This window comes from Protopterus annectens, chromosome 3.part1 (genome assembly GCF_019279795.1).
Source record: "Protopterus annectens isolate FY-2018-M chromosome 3.part1, PAN1.0, whole genome shotgun sequence".
In the NCBI taxonomy this organism is placed as follows: Eukaryota; Metazoa; Chordata; order Ceratodontiformes; family Protopteridae; genus Protopterus; species Protopterus annectens.
The window spans coordinates 536,448,637-536,467,605 of record NC_056732.1 but is presented as its reverse complement, the minus strand read 5'-3'; positions in this window follow the sequence as shown (position 1 = coordinate 536,467,605).

Genomic DNA, 18,969 nt, shown 5'->3' with positions numbered 1-18,969 from the left:
AGTAGGGACACATTTTAAATATTGCTCATATAGACTTAGAAAGTTGCTAGAGTAAAAGGCTTTGTTTTACAATGCATTTCATGCAGGATATGAAGTCTGAAAAATATCTATGATTATTTAGTGAATTAAGTCCTCATTGATTTGCTTGTCCTGTCCATTCACTCAGAAAGGTTATGGTAAGTATACAAATAGTGTGCACTTTGTGGTAACCTTTATGAATCCTGCCTTAAAATGTTTTGAGGAACAGACTAAAAAATATGAAGTAAAAATCTGGACGGTTGAGAGCTATGAATTCATATGGTTATTATTAACGGTATTTTTACTGGGATTTTATACTGTTTGGGATGTGGTTCCATGTGACGGGAGCTAATTTAGCAATAGTTCTTTCAACTGCTGCTGTTTTAAAGCATTGTCTGAGGATAGTAGTACCTGCTCTGTTACTTTCCCTGAAGGAGAATGCAGGGTCTTTAATGGCCAGATTATATCTGAAAGAGGGCAGTGTCACTGGAGGACCACTATATAGATCATAGTGTGTAGTATGAATGTTGATCTGACAGACATTTATATGAACTTATATGGTTGCAATGATGTATGTGTGTGTTTTTGTGTGTCCATCAAGCAGAACTAAATGACAGATTGTTAGATTTTGTTCTTTGCTATTTGTAAAATGTGTATATACTTGCAATTGAATGTAGTCCCAGTAGCAGGATATAATCAACCCCCCCCGAATAATCAAAGGAAAAGACATTTATGCAGAGTAGACGACAACAACTCAAATGAATCACACGGTTAAGGAATTTTGGAAACTCCTCCTCTAGAAGGAAATAATCATCTGTTCTGTGACCCTTAGGTTGCACATACTATATCTGCTTTGTCATATACAGAGTCACCGAAAGGTATCATATTGAGACTCTGTTCATTTGCAGATACACACACATCAGTGTGTGCTTGTCTTATACAATGGGCTGATAGCATGCCCTCTCCACCAGACACATGATTACACAAAAACAGCACATATCTTTCTACTCTGGTCGATATGGAGCAAAGGCAGTTTCTAGGACACCTTCTTAGTCATTTGCATGTTTTACATCCCTAGGCAGCTGTTATCCTGATGAGAAGATAAGCATTTGTCTGTGCTTGACTTATGCACAATATTCAGTACCATCCCCTCATGTTAGGAAGATAAACATGTGTCTGTGCTTGACTTATGCAAAATATTCAGTGTCATCCTGCCCCTGATGCACAATGTGTAGAGATGGGTATCTACGCAGTGGTTTTAACAATGTGCACTGAACTGAATGGTGACATCCATGGGAGTATGCTGATGTGGTAGCCACTTTACAATTAACAGCCAGGATTTGTGATGGCTGTGCAAAGGCATGCATTCAGTGGAGTGGAAACACATACATAATTATTCACTTGGATCGCATACCTCCCTATGGTGGGCAATAAATAGCACAGGCAGGTGCTAGGACATCTTCACAATCAGTGGCATGAACTACTACACGAATCAGTGCTTATAAATATATCTTGTTCCAGTTAGCTTATAGAACAGCTGACAATACTGCTGTCAATACAAACAGAATTATCAGTGCATGCAAGTTTACCAAATATGTAATGAACTAAATTGTTGCATCCGCATGACTGTGCTGATGGTATACCCTTTGCAAGCTGCACGTACAGCTGTCAATGCTGAGATGTGCTGGTTATGCAAAATGGTGTAATTAAGTGGGGGTAAAATACCTGCCAGAGCCAGGTATTGGTGACAGTGAGAAGGCATTTGCTAATTATACATAACATACAGGATTATAATCAGTGATTATAACCAATATATTAGTGTGCTGAAAAATGGATTTAAGAAATTCACATCAGTGGCTAAGTTCAAGAGGTGAATTTCTTGAATCTGTTTCAAGAAAAAATTAAGAAATAGTTATTAACAGTGACCCAGTCATAAATCTTTTTTAGTATATAGAGTTTTAGCTGCCATAATTTACTATAAACTAAAAAAATGAAGGAACATGAATTATGTTGCAGCTCTGTAAACTACAACACACTTAACCCTGCCACACAGACTGTGACTAGAAGTTAAGTGCACATGTGATGGGCAACAGCCTTAAACTCTGTTAAACACTTCAGTCTGCTTTGCTTTGTAAGACAGTATGAATTTTTTACAGCTTTTAAAGCTGTCACCATTACCTAGAGCTTTTCCATGCTGTTTGTTCTGTATGCTGTAACATGCGATTAATGCATAACCAAACTTGTTATATGGATCAGTGACATTAGAATAATGCCTGCCAAGGTTGTCTTTTTCCCTGACTTTGAAGTATAAACAGCACATTCCATGTGCTCTTCATATTCCAGCACATTCCAGCACATTCCATGTGCTGTAATGTGATTGGGGTCAGCATGTTACTGAAACAATTCATATGCCAAGTAAGCCAAGTAGGCACTTATCTGCATGCAGCTGCAACAAAAGTTTAATCCACTGTCAGGTCCATCTGAATCAAATGAGTCCCACAACCAATATCATGAATGAGTGACAGTGGGGAGATGAGGTGTATCTGCATACCACATGTTTCATTTGGAGTTGGGTGTGGTAGCTGAATGGTAACCCAGCCACATAATCATCTGAATGTAACATTTCACTACACATTTCGTATGAGGATAGTTATATCCATGGTGACAGCAAGAAATACCTCTAAATGAGTAGGCATACACAAATGACATATAGCTCCACACTGTGCTACATAGATGGTACAGATAATTAAATCATTTTCCAAATATTTAGCCATAATTAGCAGTTTAATACCCATTTTCTAGTCACATACCATAACATTCTGGCTGATAACAACAAACTCACTTATTTATCATACAGGATGACAAATATAACAACATTCTGAAATCAGAGTGAGTCCGTGCAGCCAAAAGAATAAAAGTAAGAAAACCAGAGGCACCCGTAGTGGGTAAACATGCTAAAGAAAAAGTTTTGTAACCGCAAACAGCAAAATAAAAATTAATAAAACATAAAATGAACGGTCAAGCACTTCCGTCCCTTCCTACATGGGAATTTATCAGAGTTTTGAAACAAACAAAAAGAGTGTTTTATACAATGCAATTAAAACCATGTGACACAGCAATCAATTAAAACCCACCCTTAAAGCTATACTTACAAGAACAGCTAAAGTAAACATCAGTTAATAGAGCTAAAAACTAAGTCTATGTAAGCAGAATTTGTGAATAAAATAGGCTAACATAGAAATAAAGAAAAATAAAGAAAAAAACATTTTATATTTTATAATTCTGCAGCTTTATTTTTTAAAATGGGTGCAACTGAAACATATTCATTAATGAGTTCTCTTCGCTCAATTTTATTCTCCCAGTGACCACTCCTAGTGTCTTTTTTAGTTGTTGTTGTTGTTGTTGTATCTTTCGGCTTTTCTCGGTTAGGGGTCGCCACAGCGGAACTCCAGTCCGCTAATGATTGGCAGTAGATTTTTATGTACCGAGTTGCCAGCCCTGATGTAAACCTTCAACGAGGGTATGCCTATTCATGCATGTCTCCACACAGAAGACGCTTTAGCTGAGAATTGAACAGGACAACGTCTTATTGTGAGGTGACAACGCTACCGCAGCACCACCACCGCAGCTCCTGGTGTCTTTTTTAGTAATATCCACTATACCAAACAGAAACTTAGTGCATCGGTTGCAAGTCACTGTATGCTTATCTAACGCATTGTTAATATTTTTGTTTTGAATGGCATAAACATGTACGTATATTCTTTTACGTAGCAACTGCATCCCTGTCAAACCGTTATGTATACTAATCCACTGCTGTTGCAATTTCCTATCTACAAAATTGTACATTGCGGTGGATGACCTATCGTGATCAAACACCCTTGTACAATAAACCCACAATATTTACAAGCCCCACAATGTGTGGTCCCTTTACAGGTGGTACTATTAATCATTCTGGGATGTTCAACCAAATATTTTAGGTTGTGACCAGTTTTATAAATAAAGGTGGGTTTCTCTCCCAAAATATGAATGAAGTACCTCTGAACACCATCCAGTTTTTCAACAGTCTCTTTAATATCTCTGCCTCATTCCCCAAAGTGAATGATCATCGAGTTTGTAAAAGAATTGTAAAAAATAAGACTGGTGACTTTCACATTTTCAATTACTCGTCTATTGAAATTGACCCAACCCTGGTTGAACTACTAGCAAAAGGGAACACCTTTGTTCCCAATCGACATTTTGATATTGTTCAAACAGTGAAAGATCTTAAACTGTTTGTGAGAAAACTTAATTTGAAAGTCTTGTTTGTTCCCAGTTGACATTTTGATATTGTTCGAACAGTGAAAGATCTTAAACTGTTTGTAAGAAAACTTAATTTGAAAGTCTTGTTTGGCAATTCTGGAGAAACAAACTCTCCTTTTCGAGTGTCCAGTGTTTTTAATCCCCCACTTCACCCTTTGTTAAATATGTTTGAAATTATGACTGAATTAGACTTGAGACATTTTTCAAACAATTATAAAAGTTTGTTTAACAACAAATTGCGAGTAGAAAATACTACACGTGAAGAAGCTTCAGCTTTAAACTTGTTTAAATCATTACATGTGAGAGCTATTAAACCTGACAAGGGTGGTGGGTTACCTTTATTTGATTCAACAGACTATGTTGCTAGAGTACAGGCTTTATTCTACAGTGACGCTTATAGTAAACCTTCAATCAATGAAGTTAATGTTGCCTATAAGCGAATAAACGGTTATATCAACGACTTGTTTATAGAAGCCAAAATTGACATTAACCAATACAACTGCATGACTATGATATAGCCAAAAATTCCCATCTTATTTGCAATTCCCAAAATTCACAAAGATTTGAACAATCCACCCTTTAGACCATTGATAGATGGTCATGGCTCTATTACATACCCTTGTGCCAAAGTGGTGGATAGTATACTAAAAAAGTATTTATTAACTGAAACTCAAGTTTATAAAGATTCTTGGGCATTCTTACACAATATCAACAATTTGCAGTTTGACAAACATAACAACTTTCTGACCATAGACGTGAAAGAACTTTACACATCAATCCCACACTTAGAAGGTATGGAATGGGTCAGTTTATTCCTTCATAGTAAAAAAGCTTCTAGTCAAGAAACCTATTTAGTAGAAGTATTATTAGACATTATCCTCACCAACAATTATTTTTCTTTCCAAAATGACTTTTACTTGCAAAAGCAGGGTGTAGCCATGGGCTCACCCTGCGGTGCAAGTTTTGCCAATACTGTTATGGCATATTGGGAGAAACAGTATGTCTTCAATAATGCTACTTATAGTTCTAACATTATATATTATACACGTTTTCTTGACTATATTTTCATTGTACTTAGAGGCAATTCAGATTTAGTGAAAATTTATTAGAATATTTCAACAGTACAACTACTTTTCTTAAATTTACATTCAATTTCCAAGTGTCTAGTATTGAATATTTGGATGTTTGTTTGGTTAAAGATGTGGTTAACAACAGGTACATTTCAAAGATTTATAGAAAGGACACATATTGCAATGCATTTCTACATTTTTCAAGCTCACATACTTTACCACAAAAGCGGTCCATAGTTAAAGGTCAAATGATTAGAGCCGCTAAGGTGATGTCTTGTGACAACGACTTTGTTGACGAATGTAACCTACTGGGGAGAATGTTCCAACAAAGAGGGTACCCATGGTCTTTAATTGAAACAACAATTAGTGAAGTACATTCGAAAAGGTCCAATGGGTTTATCACCCCTATCTTTAGTAGAAGCGAACTTTTAGACACACATGAACTTGGACCTAAAGACATCAGGGGTAACATGGTCAACCAGGACTGTAATGGGACAACAAGTGAAAAACTAGTTAATGAATTTGAATACAGTTTTATCACTACATACAGTTTAGACAGTATGTTTATCAGAACTATATTATACAAAAACTGGAAACTTATCAAACATGACAAAACATTATTAGAAAAACTTAAAGTTGTTCCTAGAATTATTTTTAGGAGAGGAAGGAGCTTGAAATATATACTAGAGTCAGCAAACCACAGGAGTGTTCATAAGTTTACCGGCATGTCTACCTGTGGGTGTTGCAGTATGTGTAAATTTATCACTTCAGGTAGTACATTTATCATTAATGAAAGAAAATATCAAATAAAACACAACTTAAAATGCAACTCAAAAATGATTGTCTACACTGCCTCGTGTTCCTCGTGTAAAGCCTTTTACATTGGAAAAACACAGCGAAGACTTAGAGAGAGAGTCTATGAACATACTTATGCGATAGCGACAAGTAAAAGTGACAATGCACTTGCTAGGCATAATATGTTACATTTAGGACACAAATTTACTTTCAAAGCAATAGACCAAATTCAACACAATATGCGAGGTGGTCCTCTAAATTTACTACTCGAAGAATGTGAACTGGCATGGCAAATAAGATTGAATGCCTTTGTTGAACCTGGGTTAAATGACCACTGTAACATAACATGTCTTTTAAAACTCAGAAGTTTAGAGAGAAAGTAAATAATTAACTATATACAAACACTAGCCTTATTGATGCCATAAATGTGTTTAGTTTTTTATATTTGTTGATTTTCAACTTTTATTTTGGGTATGTTGATTATGGGTGGAAGTGATGTTAGTAATGTCAACAGCGGTGCAGTATATATATATATATTGATTATAATTAGCAACCTAAAATACAGACTTCAAAAAGTTTTTAACAAAAGTACTATTTTTTTGCATATTAATACACCTTTCAGGTACGATCATGTGACGTGTTGTTTTACTATTTAATGACCTTGTTTTTTTAAGAATGTAATCTGAGGAAGTTGCCTTATTAAAGGTGATGAAAAGTGTTTAATTAAATCTGTGAAATCTTTGAAGTGTTTGGACTTTTTTCCACGGAGCTTTTTTTGTTGCAGTGTTGAAAAGTGTTTACAGTAGTTGCTTTGTTGTTGTTGTTGTTGTATCTTTCGGCTTTTCCCGGTTAGGGGTCGCCACAGTGGAACTCCGGTCCGCTAATGATTGGCAGTAGATTTTTACATACCGAGTTGCCAGCCCTGACGTACAACCTTCAAAGAAGGTATGCCTATTCACGCATGTCTCCGTACAGAAGACGCTTTATCTGAGAATCGAACAGGACAACGTCTTATTGTGAGGTGACAACGCTACCGCAGCACCACCACCACAGCTCCTAGTGTCTTTTTTAGTAATATCCACTATACCAAACAGAAACTTAGTGCATCGGTTGCAAGTCAGTGTATGCTTATCTATCGCATTGTTAATATTTTTGTTTTGAATAGCATAAACATGTCCGTATATTCTTTTACATAGCAATTGCATCCCTGTCAAACCGTTATGTATACTAATCCACTGCTGTTGCAGTTTCCTATCTAGAAAATTGTACATTGCGGTGGATGACCTATCATGATCAAACACCCTTGTACAATAAACCCACAATATTTACAAGCCCCACAATGTGTGGTCCCTTTACAGGTGGTACTATTAATCATTCTGGGATGTTCAACCAAATATTTTAGGTTGTGACCAGTTTTATAAATAAAGGTGAGTTTCTCTCCCAAAATATGAATGAAGTGCAAAGTACCTCTGAACACCATCCAGTTTTTCAACAGTCTCTTTAATAGCTCTGCCTCATTCCCCAGAGTGAATGATAATTGTGTTTGTAAAAGAATTAGTGGCCCTTTGTGTTGTCAAAGCTGCAAAACCTACTTCATCTCCTAGAAGGGGTTTATACTTTGTACCCCACCCATCCAAAACCTCCTTCCCTGTTTTAAAAAGAAAATCTTGGGGGTAGCCTCTATCCAGAAACATTTGTATAAGCTTACCGAGCTCTAATTTAAAGGCAAAACATCTGCACTCATTGTAGCTGCACTTACAAGTTGGCTCTTAAAAATATTTTTCTTAGTATGTCTTGGATGGCAGCTGTCAAAATCCAAATAACTGTTGGAAAATGTTGGTTTTCTAAACACTCTCAAACTAAAGCACCCATTGATAATATCCTTCAAAATACTAATGTCCAAGTAGTTAGCAGAATCATAGGATGTGTGTGTGTAAACTTAAAATACGGGCAAATACCAATGATAAACATAATGAAGTCTTCATTTACTTGTCCCCTAGTTTTCCACAGGATAAAAATATCATCTAGATATCACAAATAAACAGTCCAATGTTCTTTATAACTTGAGTTAAAAATGTGTCTTTTTTTCGATGCCCAGACAACCAGGTTGGTGTAAATAGGGGCTTAACTTGTGCCCATAGCCATACCCTTCACCTGTCTAAAATATTCTTCTTCAGATATAATAAATTTGTTGTATAAACTTACCTCCATAACTTGTGCTACAAAGTTAACTACTGTATTGCTGATGGTTGTAAGCTGAAAAATGACTTTGTTAAACATTTCTAAGCCCTCTCTATGTGTAATTGATGTAAACAAATCCACTACATCTATGGTGGAAAAACTACAAGTGGGGCTATAAAATTCTTGTTTGATCTTGGTGAAAAAATCCCAGGAGTCAATAAGTAATCAATCAGTGATAAAGCATTCTTAAGTAATCTATCAATAAAGAGTCCTGGAGGTAAGTAGAACTGCTTTAAGTGGCCACAGTAACATGATATGATGGATTGTAAATATTCTTTTGTACTTTGAGAATACCAAAGACAGTTGGAATAAGGGGGTGTATGTTTACCAGAAAGTTATAAATGTCTTCATTAATAGCACCTTGGAAAAGTGAAACTTCCAGAAACAGCTGTATTTTGTTATGGCCAACTGAAATCTCATTTCTAGATACCACTTCATATTTACTAGTATCATTCAAAACAGTGGTGATCTGCTTACTATAGTCAGTCTTGTATGCTATCACTATCCCACCCCTTTTATCTGGCTTCATAATTCATAGAGACGCATTAGTCCTTAAGGCCTTCATAAGGGCCACCTCCTCCCTAGTCATATTGAAGTTCATTAAATTTGTTATAGATGTCATTAGTACATATCTTCTCAAAACTGGACATGCTGGGATGCAGAGGGGGATTGAAAGTACTTTTTTCTTAGAATGTGTCATAACCATTTTAGAATCTACCCTTTCATCTTTAAACATAATTTGTAAATTCAATTTTCTGGTAAATAATTTTAATTCAATAAATAAATCCGTCACATCTATTTTACAGTGGGTCGTTGTTGTTTGTCTTTTGGCTTTTCCCGGTTAGGGATCACCACAGCGGAACTCCGGTCCGCTAATGATTAGCAGTTGGTTTGTATGGTGTCGAGTTGCCAGCCCGACGCCCAACCTTCAATGAAGGCACGCCCATTCAACGCATGTCTTTCGAATGCCCACTCGACCGCGGGGAGGACATGCAGACTCCACACAGAAGGCACTCCCAACCCAAGCCGAGAATCGAACGGGAGAACCTCTTGCTTTGAGGCAACAACGCTACCGCTGCACCTTAAAACCTTTTTAAATAACAAGAAATGGGTATTTGTGATGTCCATTTCTGTATAATTCAAAATGTTAAAGCCATGGTGGCTTAGCATCTTGCCCTGCAATGCTGAAATAACTTGGTCATCCTCAACTAAAGAATTTAATAGTTGTTCCAGCTGTTTTTTTTCTCCAGTACTGTCTCTGTCCTTTGAACCTTTTGGGGGTTGTGGGTATTCTAAAATATCCTGTCATCTGCTTTTATTGCCCAACTTTTCTGATCTAAGCAGTGGAGGGAATTCTTGATCAAAAACCTTGTTGTCCTCCATACATGTATGAGATGTGTTATGCATGTAATTGTTGTTTCGACTAAAATCACTACCTCCCTTGTTCTCTTTAAAAGTTACCCTTTTAGTGTTATTATGATACCCAGATCTTGTGATAATCCCAAGTTGTGGCGTGGAGAATGATAAGCTTTAGGTAGGGGGTACGCAAACTTATGCTTATAAACAAGTTCATCTCTTTCTAATTTCTTAGGCCTACATGCTAAATTATTTTTGACCATCTGTTCTATTTTGTCAAAAATGGCAGTATATCTAGACAAACCGCTCTCAAATAAATCATTAGTAATGTCTGCATTAAGCTTGTTGATATCATCAATAAGTTCTTTAATCATGATGTTGTTTGGTCTGATAATAAAGCGCATAAGTTCTATGCCATGTCTATAAAACATGTCTTGTAACTTATCCAATTCAGCATTGCCCAGAGTCTAGCCATGTTGAAACGTATACATCCTGAGCCCTTTGGGTACTTGTTTAGCTTTAATACATTCAGTTAGGAAGGCATTATCACATTGTAAATTACCTACCTTTCCTAACTTGTTTTGAAAGTCACTGAGCATGCTTTGGAAATTAATAGGTGCAGGCTGCCATTTATATGGTTGAAAAGCAAGTTTCTTGTTCAACCAGCTATGAAAGCGATCTTGTCGGTTAAATAAATGTTCTGCATTATTGCACACCCATGGAACAGAATCTCCTGTACATCTACTTTGGTTAAGGAAACCACTCCTGTGGCCTACTTTGCCTGATGAAACATCAACTATTGAAACATCACACCCTGTGGGTAGAAAACTTTGTTCCCTCATTGCAAGTGCTGTTGATAATTGTAGTTTATCCAACAAACTTTGTGGCTGACTAAATTGCTGAGACAATAGTTTTACAATTTGTGTAAGGTCCCCTTCTACTCTAAAATGGGTATTTTCTTTGTGTCCTTGCAAAACCTGAGCAGCAGTGCCTTCCTCAGGCAGAGAGCATGCACCAGTAAACATATCCATGGAAAATATGAATCCAAAAAAAGTATAACATTCATTTTGAGAAACAGCTCAATAGTATACCCCTTGCAAGTGAAATACCACAAAAGCACTGAAAAGCTACAGACCAGGAACCAAAACCAACATGAATCTATGTAGCCAAAACAGTAAAACTAAGAAAACCAGAGGCACACATAGAGGGACCGATGTTGGAAGGGACAAAAGAGCTTGACCATTTGTTTTATGTTTTATTAAATCTCTTTTTACCCATTTGTGGTTACAAAACTTTTTTCTTTAGTATACTTTACCATGTGTTTTCTTTTAACATAATTTTTTCTAACTGCATTTACAGTATCCTGGTCATGTCATTCTTATCTGATTAGACTGGAATTGCACAACAAATTTCAAAAACTTCCATACCCCCTCACAATCTGACACTAAAACTGTCTTATGTCCACCATAATGTATCTGTTTTCTTTTTTTTTATTTTTAATTAAAAAAGACAGAAGTGCCTTTCATATGATAATGTTAGCCCTCCATTCTATTAGTATAAGAGTACATAACAACTTTATTGTTCTGAAAATATCACGGTAGAAGGTTTGATCACTCAATGTAACAAAAAAATTTACAATGTATTTCAACAAAGAAGACACCCCAGATTGGGTACTTCACATACCTTGCGGTAGAAAAGACACCCAACTGACTAATTCACATATCTTGGTGAGGTAGAAACCCCCCCAGATTGACTACTTCACGTACGTTGGTAAGGTAGAAGAGACCCCCAGACTGACTACTTCATATTTCTGGTGAGGTAGAAGAGTACCCAGAATGACTGCTTCAGATATCTGATGAGATAGAACTTGATCACAAGTTTAGCTGAACCTCACATCAGGGTGAGATAAAAAGCCACAAATGACCTGAGACAATATTTTACTTGTGTGTGTGTGTGTGCGTGTGTGCGTGTGCACGTGTGCGTGTGTGCGTGTGTGCGTGTGTGTGTATGTGTGCGTGTGTACACATCTTGTTCCTGAATTTCTCTCTTGACAGGACAAAGGCATTTGTAATTTATCTAATTAAGAAAATGTTGAGAACACTTTTAACTTCTTTTCTGAATGACTATGAAATTTCTTACATAGTCTATGAAGCTACTGATTATTACTGGCTAGCTGCTGATACTGGATGATACGGAGCTTTACCTTAATGATGTGTGCTTTCAGTTAGTACTGCTAGGTGGCAGCAGAAGCACTGGTGCAGTTTTAGTTTAGATATGGGATGTGAGGAGACACATCCATTTCAAATGGAGCATGAGCACGTTAGCTGCAAATCAGTATACACTTTTCTAAGTCCAGAATGCCAGGTTTTCTCTGGGTTTTCCTTAGGGCATGGAAAATATCCTAAAAATTATGAGTAAGGGTTCCATAAACAAGTAAAATAAATGAAACTTTGTAGAACTCAAGAGAAATAACTGAGGCAATCTTGTATGCATTTTTTTCAGGCATCTTTTACTATTTGCAGCAAAAAACTTTGAAAAAGGATAGGCATAGGTGGAATCTATTTTTTTCTCTTTTTGCTTCTTTGTTTCTTTGTGTAAACCACAATGCTCATGCAAATGTCTTATGTATAGTATGTTAACAATTGTTCTGGAGCTTTTCACCCCGGGCCTCCACTGAAAACGAACAGCTCTGTCCAGTCGGACTTCCCCAGTAAACAAATGTAAAATAAATAAAATAAAATAAATTTGCTTCCCTTAGCCAGAGGTAACAATTGTGCAGTACATTCTAACGCTGTGAAAGAATTGGTAGGATACTGGAATTAACTGGAAACAGCTGGGGAAAAAAAGAACGAGACTGGAATGAGTGTCTTTATCTGTTAATAACCCAGAACTGTGCTGAACAGCTGTCAATCTCCCCTTTATGGGCCAAATCTTTTCGTACTTTTCAGAATAAAGACTGCACACACAGCTCAGTTAAGAATGCTTTATCATATACGGTGCAGGTCAGCAATATCTGAATACTGTTTCCAGCAATGGTGATGATAAACTGAAACAGTTCTCTGCATTCATATTCATGTTCCTTTGATAAACTGAAACAGTTCTCTGCATTCATATTCATGTTCCTTTGATAAACTGAAGTAGTCCTCTGCATTCATATTCTTTATATTTTTCCTCCTGAGGAGTATAATTAATATTCTGAAATTCTGGATGTTTGACCTGACTTCTGCACTCGTACCCGAGTGTCTGTACTGCCTTCTGAGGACTACACTGCCATGACTATCTGCATGTCAGTCTAAAAATTAACTAACTGTGACTGAAGTATTCCTAACAATTCCAAAACCCTAGGAAGAAACAAGAGTGCAGCTCTGGTAGAAAACAGTAGCTAATAACAGCAAAGCAACCAGCAAATCAGCCATGAAACTCAACATTTGTCAAAGAATATGTTTATTACCAAAAGGTAGGTTAAAAACATTCACAGTTAGCTCTTTCATCTGTAACACTAAGACATCATCAGAACTATGAATGTACTGGTTGTGAAAGCCATTTTAAAACTTAAGTGCAGAAGACACACCTCCCATGTAAACCAATCACAACTTGTAGCTGAAATCAGTGTGAAACAGAAAAAATAAAGTAGCAACACTAAAAATAAGTGAAACTTTTAAAACCTGAACCAAAACACATAAATACAAAAAAAAATGTTTGATGAAACGCAAAATCATATTCTGCTGGCTCTCCTTTTTAGTTCACTGATGATAGAAATAAACTGAGAAAGTTGGTAGCAACCAGTTTAAGCTGCCATGACATTTTCTGGTGAAGCAGTTTGTTCTGCCAGTCCCCTACATAAGGGGAATTTTGTATTTGTTCAAGAACTGGAAATGTATACCTGGTGAATTTGTCACAAACAATAGAATCCCTGGCCAGCGCACTTTTACTGTCCTTATGCTGAATAATGTAAATATGTTGATAGAAATGCTTATTCAAAGCATTTTTCATTTTACCCACGTAGAAAGTGGGACAAGATGTACATGTAGCCAGGTAAGTAACTCTTTGAGAAAAGCAATTATAAGCTCCAGCATACACAGAAGAATCAAATCTACTTAAAAGGTTGCAATTGTAACAAGTATTTATGTAAGGGCACTGATGACAATCCCCACATTTCCTGCTAGATAAAAATCCATTATGATCAATAGGTTTTTCAAGAAGGGATTTTATATTAGATTTATTTTATAGGTAAAGGATGGCGGATACTGGCTAAGGTTCTTGCCACCCTTATAGTGCCTTTTTTTAGGCAAAGTTCAAATGACAAATTCACCACTGTAACAGGTACAAGCAAGCAAAATCTGAGGGTAATGCTACTCAATGCTTGAAGTCTAAACCTCAAAATGCACTCACTCAAGGCACTCCTTAAAATGGAGAATATCGACATCTGTGCAGTGACAGAGGCCTGGTTCAAAGCTCCAGAGAGCACCCCTGCATTACCAGGCTATAATTCATACCACACCTTTTGGCCACCTAACCCAGAACGAAGCACTAAAGGTGGAGGCGTGTCCATATTCATTAAGGGTATCCACAACTCCAGGCTAGTTGCACAGCATAATGCATCCGAGATTATCCAAGTGCAACTAACTCTGGGCAAGACCGCAATCCAAATTGTAGCTTGCTATGGACCCCCCACCATGCCTCAGGATTCCCACTCCTCATTTCTTGATATACTGGAAAGTATTAGGGTACAACCCAACACCCTACTAATGGGCGATTTCAACTACCCCACCATTAACTGGGAAAACTACTCATGTACCAACTCTTTTGCTCAACGTTTTCTGGAATTCATAAATTCCAACACCTTGGATCAACTTATTCACACCCCCACCACGGGCAGCAATATCCTAGACCTGGTCATTACCAACATGGGCAACCAGTGTTCCACACTAGAGGTCAAGTCCTCATTGGTCAGATCTGACCACAAGCTAATCACCCTAGACATCCACATCCCGCCCCCACCCCCAATTAGGGAAACCACCGTAAAAAACTTCTCCAAAGCCAACTTCACACTTCTTAAGACAGAAGTGGAAAACTTCATGACACCCATGCAGTCAGACAATAGAGGTACAATTGCTGAATCCTACACAAATGCACTTTATAAGCACTTACATGAGTGCATGGATCATGCTATCCCTAATAGAACCAAGATGCTATCCTCCAAAGAAAGGAAGCCAATCTGGTGGTCCACTGCCATAAAGAAACTCGACAAAAGAAGAAAGAAACTGTTGCAAAAAAAGAGTAAAATCCCATGACTGGAGGAACTCCCTGGTCAACCTCAGTAAGAAGCTGAGATCTCTCATAAAATCCTCCAAAGCTAGTTACAAAAATGAAATTGCCACTGACTCTAAAGACAAACACAAAGCATTCTATAGCTATGTCAAGAATTTCAATGGCAACACTCAGATCTGCTCTGAGTTACAGCACAATGGCACTAAATATACAGAGCCAACTGATATTGCCATCATCCTAACTTTACCCCCCCTCTCACCCCATAGAGGGCCCATCTCTATACCGGAAGAATGCAAAGTTCCTGTAATCATGGCTGCACAGGTAAAAAACACACTCTCCAAAGCCAAGAACACAGTATCCATGGGACCTGACAATATCCCAGGCTGTGTTCTACACAAACTACAGAATGAACTGGCACCATACCTAAGTACCATGTTCAGTCATAGCCTCACCTCAGGCTTTGTGCCCACTGAATAGCGCACCCCAATGGTTATCCCACTCTGCAAAGGGAGAGATACGACGGACCCCAGGAACTACTGCCCCATTAGCTTGATGAGCCTGGTCTGCAAGGCCATGGAACTTATCATCATGGAACTCATAAACAAAGACATTGGTAATCTCCGAACTCTGGACCCTACCCAGTTTGAGTTTGTAAAAGGCAGATCATGTCTCCTAAACCTGATTGACTTCTTTGAAGTAGTCACCAAAGCCATAGATGAGGGTAAGGTGGTTCACACAGCTTATCTAGATCTCGGCAAAGCTTTCAACACCATCCCCTACTCTGGAATTATAGATAAGCTCACTAAACTAGGTATAAATCCCTATGTCACGAGATGGTTTGCCAACTGGCTCATGGACAGAACCCACACTGTGATAGTAGCAGACTCCAAATCCGACTTCAGACCAGTGACAAGTGGAGTACCACAGGGTTCAGTCCTGGGTCTTCTCCTGTTTGGTATCTACTTCTCTGAAGTATAGGCTAACACAGAAGGTATTTGGCTAACAAAGTTTGCAGATGACTGCAAACTAGGAGCCATAATCAAAACTCCTAATAATGTGAACATACTACAAAAGGGCCTCACTGAGACAGATGCCTGGTGTCAAAGCCATGGCCTGAAGCTCAATGCCAAAAAGTGTATTGTCACCCCCTTTGGTAAAAACTCTGTACCCATGAACTACCACATAAGTGGTAGTCTACTTAATGCTGAAAGTGTGATAAGAGACCTTGGGACACAGGTGGACAGTAGTATCTCCTTTGATAATCACATCGCCACAGTGGTCAGGAAATCCTTCTACATGACTCACCTCATCACAAAAGGTTTCTCATCCAGGAAAAAAAGAGGTCATTGTTCCCCTCTACTCATCACTCATTAGACCCATTATAGAGTACAATGCCCCTTTTGGTATGTACCTCACAAGACATCTACAACAACTGGAAAGGCCACAGAAATACCTCACAAAGAGGATTACTGGCCTCAAACAGATGCCCTACAAAGACCGTCTCAAAAAACTCCAGCTTTACTCCGTCGCATATCGCCTGCTCAGAGGCAATCTCTGCCTAACATACAAAGCTTTGTCAAACCCAGAGCTGTTGGACATGCTCCACTTAAAGAAATCCAAATCCTTGTGAGCTACACGCTCTAGGGACCTAAACCTTGTCACCACAATAAACAAAACATGCTGGAGGGATAGATTCCTGTCCCAAAGACTTCCCATACTCTGGAACAGACTACTTATCTATGTCAAACAGAGCTCCTCATTAGCACTCTTCAAGAAAAATCTTGATGATGGGATGGGAAATAGGAAATTCACCTCAGGGATCACTTCTGTGGCTCTGCTCAACAGGGGCACAGGAAAATAATTTTCTTGGGTGGCAAAAGCCAGGGTATCTTTTTGGCTAGGCTTATACAGGCCCTAGGGCTAATAGCCTAGTACCTACCTATGAACCTATGAACCTATGGTGTAGAAAAAAACTCTTTGATGCTTTCGTCACATTGCAGTATGAATCAATTCTTCTACAAAATCTTTTCAATGTCCTTGATATCCACAGTATAATGCAGGACCATATTAGTTTGGCCATTAAAACCTGTTTGATTGTCTTTCTTGCTGAGCTGATTCAGCCATTTCTTGATGATGGGGACATATCTACTGTTTTTCTCTGCCCATATCTCTTCTCCAGTTGAATCCAGAAGTAGTGGAGGGTAGCCGCAGTCCAAAAATATGGATCTTAGAATCTCAAATTGTTCAAGATATACTACATCATCTGAGATCAACAGAGAGGTTCTGATAAATTGACATTTTACTACCCCCCTCTTCTGATGGAAGGGGTGACAACTGGTGAAAAAAGAAATGTACTACAGTAAGTGGACTTCCTGTAAATCTTGGTAGTGAATTCTTCATTAACTCTTTTTCTGATGTCAATGTCAAGATAATTAATCTGGTCATATTCAAAGGAATATGCGAACTTTAAAAAGGAGGTGCTGTCTTGTAACTGTAGTATGAATTCTTCAAGTTCATCGATACTTCCTTCCCAAATGATAAGTAAATCATCAAGATATTTGAAGTAGCCAGCACATTTGGAAAAGAGGGGGAGTTTAAAAAGTGATTCTAATTCCCATCTTAATAAGACAGCATTTGCAAACTTGGGGGCACATGCGGCCCCCACTGCCACTCCAAGAGTCTGCTTGTAAAATTCACCCTCAAAGGTCAGAAAGTTATTGTTTAACATCAAGTCCATGAACTCACTAACCAATACATATCTGTTTCAGAAAGCAAGCCAAATTGTTTTACAATCTCTCTGAACCACTCCAACCCAAAGTTGTGGGGTATTACCATAAATAATCTTTGTACATCACAAGTAACGAAAAGGAATTCATCTTTTGCTGGTATTCTTTTCAGTTTATCCAGAAGGTCCCATGAGTCTCTTATAATGTGTGAGAAGGAAACAAGCAATTTTTTTAATGTTGGTCTATAAACTTGACCAGAGGCTATGTAACTGATCCACTAGCAGCTACAATTGGACATGGGGTGGGGGGGGGGGGTCAGACAGATTGGAGTGGATTTAGGGAATTCCAAAAGTCTTTGGAATAATAGGAAAATCCACTCTAAAGAAGTCATATAAGCCTTGTAGAATTGTATCAAATAACAGCAGCTCATCCAGTGCCACTTTAATGATCCTGTAGGCTATATTGATTTCATTTGTGGAAACAGCACTGTACACACAATCATCATGCAGAAGCTGTAACATACACCCACAGTAGCCAGCACTGTCCATAATACAAGGCCGACAATCCAAAAGGAAAAACCACTTTAATGACAAAACACAGCAGAGCTTTCGGACATAATCCTTCTTCAATACTACAAACTTATAAAATTTCTTTCATCTTATATACAGGCCCAAAGTAGTCATGTGGTTAGCAGCCCAAAAATCACATGACCATAAGTATCACTCAATAAGGCAAAGTTAAAACAACACAGATAATGATTCTATAGTACATAACAAAAATTTAAATAATTTAAAATTCAGCTTGCTAATATGATTAATAATCAAAGTTACACATAAAATTCATATTATAAAATTCATATTGTAAAAACAATATACATAATTATAAATTCAATCTACTGAGCTTAACCAAAATTGGTTTAAGGCTCAGCATACTGTTCAAGCCAGGAGAACGGTCACCAGAAAACCTTAAAATCCACTCATATTCTTTAATTTCTAAGAAGTTATTTATATCACCACCTCTTGGGGAGGGGAAAACAATGTCAATAACCCTGAATTTAAAAACATGATCTTGTCCACAATCTAAAATATGCTTATATAAAGCATTTGTTTTGACACATCTTCTAATTTCAGACTTATGCTCTGTAATCCTCTCTTTCAACCTACGAGTGGTTTTGCCTACATAAAAAGATTTGC